We start from the raw sequence: 7,174 nt of genomic DNA, 5'->3' as shown, positions 1-7,174 counted from the left end.
AAAGATAAAGGGGAAGGGAAAAAATCAGCTGTTTGACTTTGAATATTCTCTAAATTTTCAATTGCAACTTGAAAAATTTTGAATACGAAATTTGTTCAAAAATTCAAAACCTACAACTTTTGTATCAGGCACTTTTCCATTTGAGGCTTCGTTTGAAATTTAGAAATTCAAACTCGCGTATGTTTGAATATATCCTATATGCTTCGAATTTCAAATTGTTCTCAAAATTTTGTGTGGCAACTTGAAAAACTTTGTACACAAAAGTTATTTGTCTTGCAAAACTCTACCACTTTTGTTTTGGGCAAAAGTCAATTTGGGCTACGGTTTGAATTTTATTATTTGACCCAGTTAATGTAATTTCGAATGGATTTACCGTTTGTACCTGCGTTCAAACGACTCGTCATTTTATGTGCAAAAATTTATTTTCTCTCCTTAGCTTCAAATAGACTTTGGTTTGTTATTAAGTTGGGGAGATGCCTATGAAATTTCACGGGCATCCGCTCAACGGTTTAAAAGTTATGAACTTTTCCTGACTTAGGCTCGAAATAACATGTTGTCGGGTTCTTAGCGTTTGTTTTAAACTTTTGCTATGTCGCGTGTGAGTAACTTGGTGCGGAGGAGCTTGGCTAGGCTCGAGATAACATTTGTATTATGGTTTTGCAAAGTTTCTCTCGCGCTCAACGGTAATGTTTGTGCTCACGATCTTGATTTCGCGATTTTAAAATCAGGCTATCCTAGAACTTTGGGTCCCAACTTAACTTTGAATTTTTGTCCTCGGTTCGTATTTAGATTTTTATTTAGTGTTTTACTTATAGTTTAGGCTAATGGCCCAGGCTTATCAAGGTTGAAAGCCGGGGCTGTCGCAGATGTTTAACTATTTGATCATAACTTATACAGATAACTTAACATGATGACTTATATCAGTGACTTTTAGATGTATATAAGTTATTATTCAACTCTTATAAACTTATATACATAACTTATTATGCCGGCATATAACATTAACGTTTTTTGATATACATAAGTTGTCGCTGTTTTACTATTTGATCATAACCTATACACATAACTTGTTATGATGACTTATAACCATAACTTTTAGGCGTATATAAGTTGTTATTTGTACATATAATTTATCATAACGACTCATACTCATAGCTTTTGATGCACATAAGTCATCGTTAATTAATTCTTTCGTCAAAACTTGTATACATAATTTATCATGATGACTTATAGTCCTAATTTTTTATGCACACAAGTTGTTCAAAACCTTAGAATTTATAAATGTAACTTATACAATAAAACTTATAAAGATATATAGATTAATATATGGAATATATTAGCAATAATAATATATTAATGCGGGATTAAAATTAGAGAGATAAAACAAAAAAAAATAAAGAAAGAATAAAGTAAAAGGAAATAAAAAAGGAAAGGAAATGAAAAAAAACGTACCTATGGGGTGGTGACGTACGAGGTGATGGGGGCAACAGGCGAACGCAGATCCATGCATGGTGTGCTATTAAGATAGAAAAGCAGACGGAAGGGCAACGGAATCGCGTGCCCCAAGGCCTAGATGATGCATGTTGGAATCGGTCGCAGATACTAGTCTAACTATCTACGCCCATAAACATTGTGACCCGTGGATACCAAATGCCGTTACTCGACGCCCTATCACACCAAGAGGTGGAACAATCCTCTCACGGGTTTCTGACCTGATCGATGCCAACCTCGGAACTTGGGACAGGGAGCTAGTGAATGATATTTTCTAGGAAGAGGATGCAAAACATATCATATCCATTCCTGTAAGGCCAGATATGGAAGACACGATCGCACGGCATATAGACCCCAAAGGAACCTTCTCGGTCAAATCAGCCTACCATGTTCTGGAAGAGAATAAACAAAGGGATCAGGAGAAATAAAGGGGAGAATCAAGCAAGGCTCCAATCCAGGTTGGAGTTTTAGATTGGAGGAAGATCTGGGCCGCTGATCTAATGCCTAAGGTAAAGCATTTTCTATGGAGATTAGCAACAAATAGCCTACCTTGGCGGAAAAATATTAAAAGAAGGGGAATGCAACTTGATACCATCTGCCCTGTCTGTCAGCATTTGGACGAAGATGGAGGGCATTGTTTCCTAAAGTTCAAATTTGTTAAACGATGCTGGAGAATAATGTGTCTAGAACAAGTCAGATGTTACCTTTTACAAGCAAAAACTGTTGGACCGTGCAAAGCGACCTAGAGGGGGGTGAATAGGGAGCTTGAAAAATTCAAATTAAAAACCCCACTGAACCTCTCTTCCAGGACAATTGGGATCTCCTAGCAAGGATAAGCTAGAAACCCTAATACTTGCTTGGGAAAAACAGCGGAAAAGCACTCGAACACACGGCATGAAGAAACGCCGTAAAAGAGAAACAAACCGGATCGTACAGAACTAATTTGCACTCACCAGACGGTCCGGTGAGAAGAGAAACCCAGACAGCAACGGTACACGCCCTACAGCCAATGCACTCACTGCACGGTCCGGTGAGTACTCACCAGACGGTTCGATGAGAAGGAATACGCTTCACATAGGGGGGAGTGCACGACTCACCGGACGGTCCGGTGAAGGTTCACTGGACGTTCCGGTGAGAAGAAGGGTTATCACACCCAGACCAAAAATCGCACAGATAAGGCGGAGTAAAACTCCACTCACCGGACGGTCCGGTGAATAGAAAAAGCCTGGACAGAACCCCGAAAATCCATCTTTTCAACCCCAAATCGAATCAACCCAAGTTCAATCAACTTCAAATTTTGCACAAAGGCTATGGATAGATTCACGGAGTTGTTCCAACAAGATTTATTGAAAAAGATCAAAGCAACTCCGCGAATTTGATTTTAAAGTGAAGAAATAGGGTTTGGGGATATGAGAGGAAGAACTTCAAATCGAGAGGGATTGAGATGAGTTCAAGGCATGGATATGGTCCAGAACTCAACCTCAACACCTAAATTAAGTTCTCCACGCAAAGAACCAAAGGATTGTCCAAGGGAAACCATAATCCGAGATAAAACGTGGACAAGAGCCTAAAAAATGTGAAGAACAAGAAGGGTGGGACAGAAAGCTGCACAAATCACTTGATGAACTTGCCTTGGGATCCACAATGAATGATTAGATTGATCAAAAATAGATCCTATACATGGCCTAGGTCATCCACCCTCATCCTCCCACTTAGATGTGGCTAGATTACAAGATTAAGGTTGAGTTAAGCCCTAATCTAGCCTAAAACATGAAGCCCTTGACCTAAAGCCTATGTGAGCAAGAGAGAAATGGCCAAAGACTTGGGGAGGGCTGCTACCCTCACCCCCTTCTTATTATCCAAGTCTCCCCGGCGAAAGACTACAAGACCCCTACATGACTTAAACTTAACTAGAAGGCCCGTAGGGGCAAAACCAGAAAGATACATGGACGATCCGACGACCCGAAGCTTCCGAAGAGGTAGCGAAGATGCTATAGCTTCCTCAGATGGTCTCCACGTGTTTCGGAAGCCTCCAGAGTGTGGTTTTGTGAAAACCGCCAAAACTGGACGTGGGGGCGGTTTTGGAGGGAACCGCCAACCCTCTCCACGCGGTGACTCCGGCTCACCTGCCAAGCCCGATAACACCATGTGTCCAACCTCCCGCCAAGGCTCCTCCTCAACTCGGCCGACGTCGATGCATCCCAGCTGTTGGTTTTTCCTGAGATACCAACAAACTCCACACCATCCCGCCTTGGCACCAGGGGTGGATTGCAACACTGCCCAGTAGTGGCCCAACCATATGGGCCACCCTTCTCCACCGCACGATCGCCCGGCCGGGCCTCCAACGCCACCGCAAGGTCACCCGCCTCCACATGGTCGTCGAGCTCCCTGCCACCGCAACACCGCCGCGTGGTATATCAGCATGCGCCATGCTCTTGTCCAAACCAACTCACTGCCACCGCGCCATCCGTGTACTTACACACCACAAACCAAGAACCGGCACAATCTCCACAGAGTCGTGACTACACTCCTGTTAGTCCACTCCATGTGTTGGCAATCACTCATCACAGAGTGGAGCAGGCCTCCACTGCCTCTCAGTCTTCCCCTTGATGAGTGCATTGTCAACACCACACCCCTCACGAGCACTAATGATAGTAAGGATAAAGGAAGAAGAAAGAAGAAGAAGAAAATCCATCCAAGTGATCAAAAGCAGAAGACAAAGCTGAACCAGATCACTTAGATAAGCAACATCCAAAAGAATCAGCCCTCTAAAGATAGGAGTAACAGCTCGGCGCAGCTGATTCAAAACAAGCAAAAAGCACTTAGAGAAACCTCTTCTCCACAAAAGCACTTCTCCCCAAAGACAAGGAAAAGATGCAATGCAACTCAAATCAAACTCCCCCCTTAATGCAATGCTCCCCCTCAATGCAAAACTCCCACTAAATGCAAAACTCCCCCCTGAAAGTGTGCACTCTCAAACAAGACTACCCAGCCATGATAGCCACTTCTCCCCCTTGTTGACAAAGTACACATCAAGGACCCCTAAAGCTATAAACTCCCCCTTGAAAACATGCCATGATATGCAATGTAGGAGTGTCTACAAGATTCCAGATATGAACCATAAGCATTTACAAGGGGCTACAAGGAGCACATGAGGGTATACTGCAAAGACTATGCATAAGAAGCTCAGAAGGATATATTTAATCAAGTTCATGAGCAAGCATAGTTCAGGATTTGCAAAATAAAAGCATCACCACAAAGGACTAGCATACTAGTGGATAGGCAATCATACTGAAGCTAGCAAGTCATACAGGTGAGCTATCCAAAGCAAATCAAAGGAGCTACCATACAACACTTGAATACTTGTCAATTTTACCACTTGTTAGAATTTTAATTGAATTTCATAAATAGACAAGCATAGTGTGTGCCAGGGGTTGAAACCTTGTCACGCTTAACTTAGCAACTGGGCCAAGCCTATGCTCAAGAGCAATCAGAAGCTTAAGACACTAGTTTCAATCATACACAGTTGTGCCCGACTTCTCATAAAAGAGCAGTCTCGCAAGCAGGACAGTGTGACAAGCAATCCCACCTGGATCTTTTCACTCAATTCAAAGCATGACTACCACTTGTTCTTAGAATTAAAAGCAAGATATTCAGTGATAGACATGGCATCAAAGTTGCATAACTCAACAAGCAGTGGACTAAGCTACTCAGCATAATCAAGATAGCAGCAATATAAAAGCCTACACAAGCTAGTAGCCAATCCAGGGTGACCATGATTCAAGATTTTCAAAGAATAAAAGCTAAGCTCAGACAGATATCAATATATTCAACAGAGCTAATAATTCATGGTCAAAGCATGTACAAGCTCATAGCAACCTACTCAGGCACAAGCAAATGCAAATATCATACAAGAAGCTAGTGCAAGTGTAGTGTATGAACCAAATGCAAAGGATGTGTGAAATGATACAAAAGCAAAATCAAAATGCATAAAAATCAAAACAGAAAAGCAAACTATATACAAATAAAACACAAGCTACCCTACTAAAAAAGGATAGCAAACACCCAGCTCTCCTCGCAAGCAAGCGAATTGGGTTTGCTCCAAAGGCTTGGTGCGGATATCAGCCACTTGGGTTTCTGTGGGTATGTGAATAAGCTGAATCGCACCCTTCTTGTACTGATCCCTCAAGAAGTCGAAGCGCAAGTCTATGTGCTTGGAGCGGGAGTGCAAAACTGGGTTCTTGGCAAGACTAATGGCTGAGGTGCTATCAACAAAAATAGGAATCCAGCCATAGGACAAGCCATAGTCTCTCAAGGTGGAACGCATCCAAAGGATTTGGGAGCAGCAGCTATGTATTCAGCTTTAGTGGAGGATAAGGCTACGCTAGCTTGCTTGCGGGCAGACCAGGAAACAAGCGAAGTGCCCAAGAACTAGCAAGTTCCGGAAGTCGACTTGCGATCAATCCGGCACCCACCATGGTCAGCATCAGAATAGCCAACTAGGGCAAGAGAAGAAGAAGCAGAGTACCATAAACCAAATTCAGGAGTGAACTTCAGGTACCTAAAAATCCTCTTGACAGCCGTTCTATGCGAAGTGCGAGGTGAAGACTGAAATCATGCATGAAGACTGAAATCGCGCATAAAGACACACAACGAACTGTATGTCGGGCCTCGTCGCCGTCAGGTACAGGAGCGAGCCAATTATGCTCCTATACTCCTTCTGGTCCACCGGCACTCCATCCTCATCCTCATCAAGAGTAGCAGAAGAGCTCATCGGAGTTGGCATGGGGTTCAGAACCCCAAAGTCAAACTTCTTGAGCATATCCTTGGTGTACTTGCTCTGATGGACAAAGGTTCCTTCTCGGGTTTGCTTGATGTGTAACCCAAGGAAAATCTGGAGTTCGCCCATTAGACTCATTTCAAACTCCATAGACATATCATCTGCGAACTTGGCGACCAAAGCATGAGACGAGCCACCAAAAATGATATCATCCACATAAATCTGGACCAAGAGGAAATCTTTGCCATGCTTTAGAAGGAACAGAGTCTTGTCTATTGAACCCATAACAAACCCCTGCTTCTGAAGAAAGGTTTTCAATCTAGCATACCAGGCTCTAGGGGCTTGCTTCAGACCATAAAGAGCCTTTTAAAGCTTGAAGACTCAGTCTGGGTAGCGGGTACTCTTAAAGCCAGCAGACTATCTCACATAAACCTCCTCCTCTACGAACCTGTTCAAAAAGGCACTCTGCACATCCATCTGATAGAGCTTGAAGCCCTTGGATGCGGCAAAGGCTAGGAAAATCCTAATCGCCTCTAAATGAGCTACAGGAGCGAAGGTTTCCTCATAGTTTATCCCCTCTTTCTGGCTGTAACCCTAGGCTACTAACCTAGCTTTGTTCCTCACAACTATCCCATCTTCCCCTTGTTTGTTTTTGAAAACCCATTTTGTACCTATGGGCTGACAGTTTGGTGGAGGATCTACTAAAACCCAAACCTTGTTCCTCTCAAAGTTCTCATGCTCCTCATGAATGGCATTGATCCAATTGGGATCCATCAACGCGTGTCCAACATCTTTGGGCTTGAAAGAAGCAACAAACACACCGTGAGCAAAGAAGGCATGAGAGAGTACCTTTGATCTGGTGCGTACTCCCTGAAGTGGATCGCCGATGATCGCGCTTGGAGG

Source organism: Panicum virgatum, chromosome 7K, assembly GCF_016808335.1.
Source record: "Panicum virgatum strain AP13 chromosome 7K, P.virgatum_v5, whole genome shotgun sequence".
Lineage (NCBI taxonomy): Eukaryota > Viridiplantae > Streptophyta > Magnoliopsida > Poales > Poaceae > Panicum > Panicum virgatum.
The sequence above is the reverse complement of the archived record's forward strand: the minus strand, read 5'-3'. Positions refer to the sequence as shown.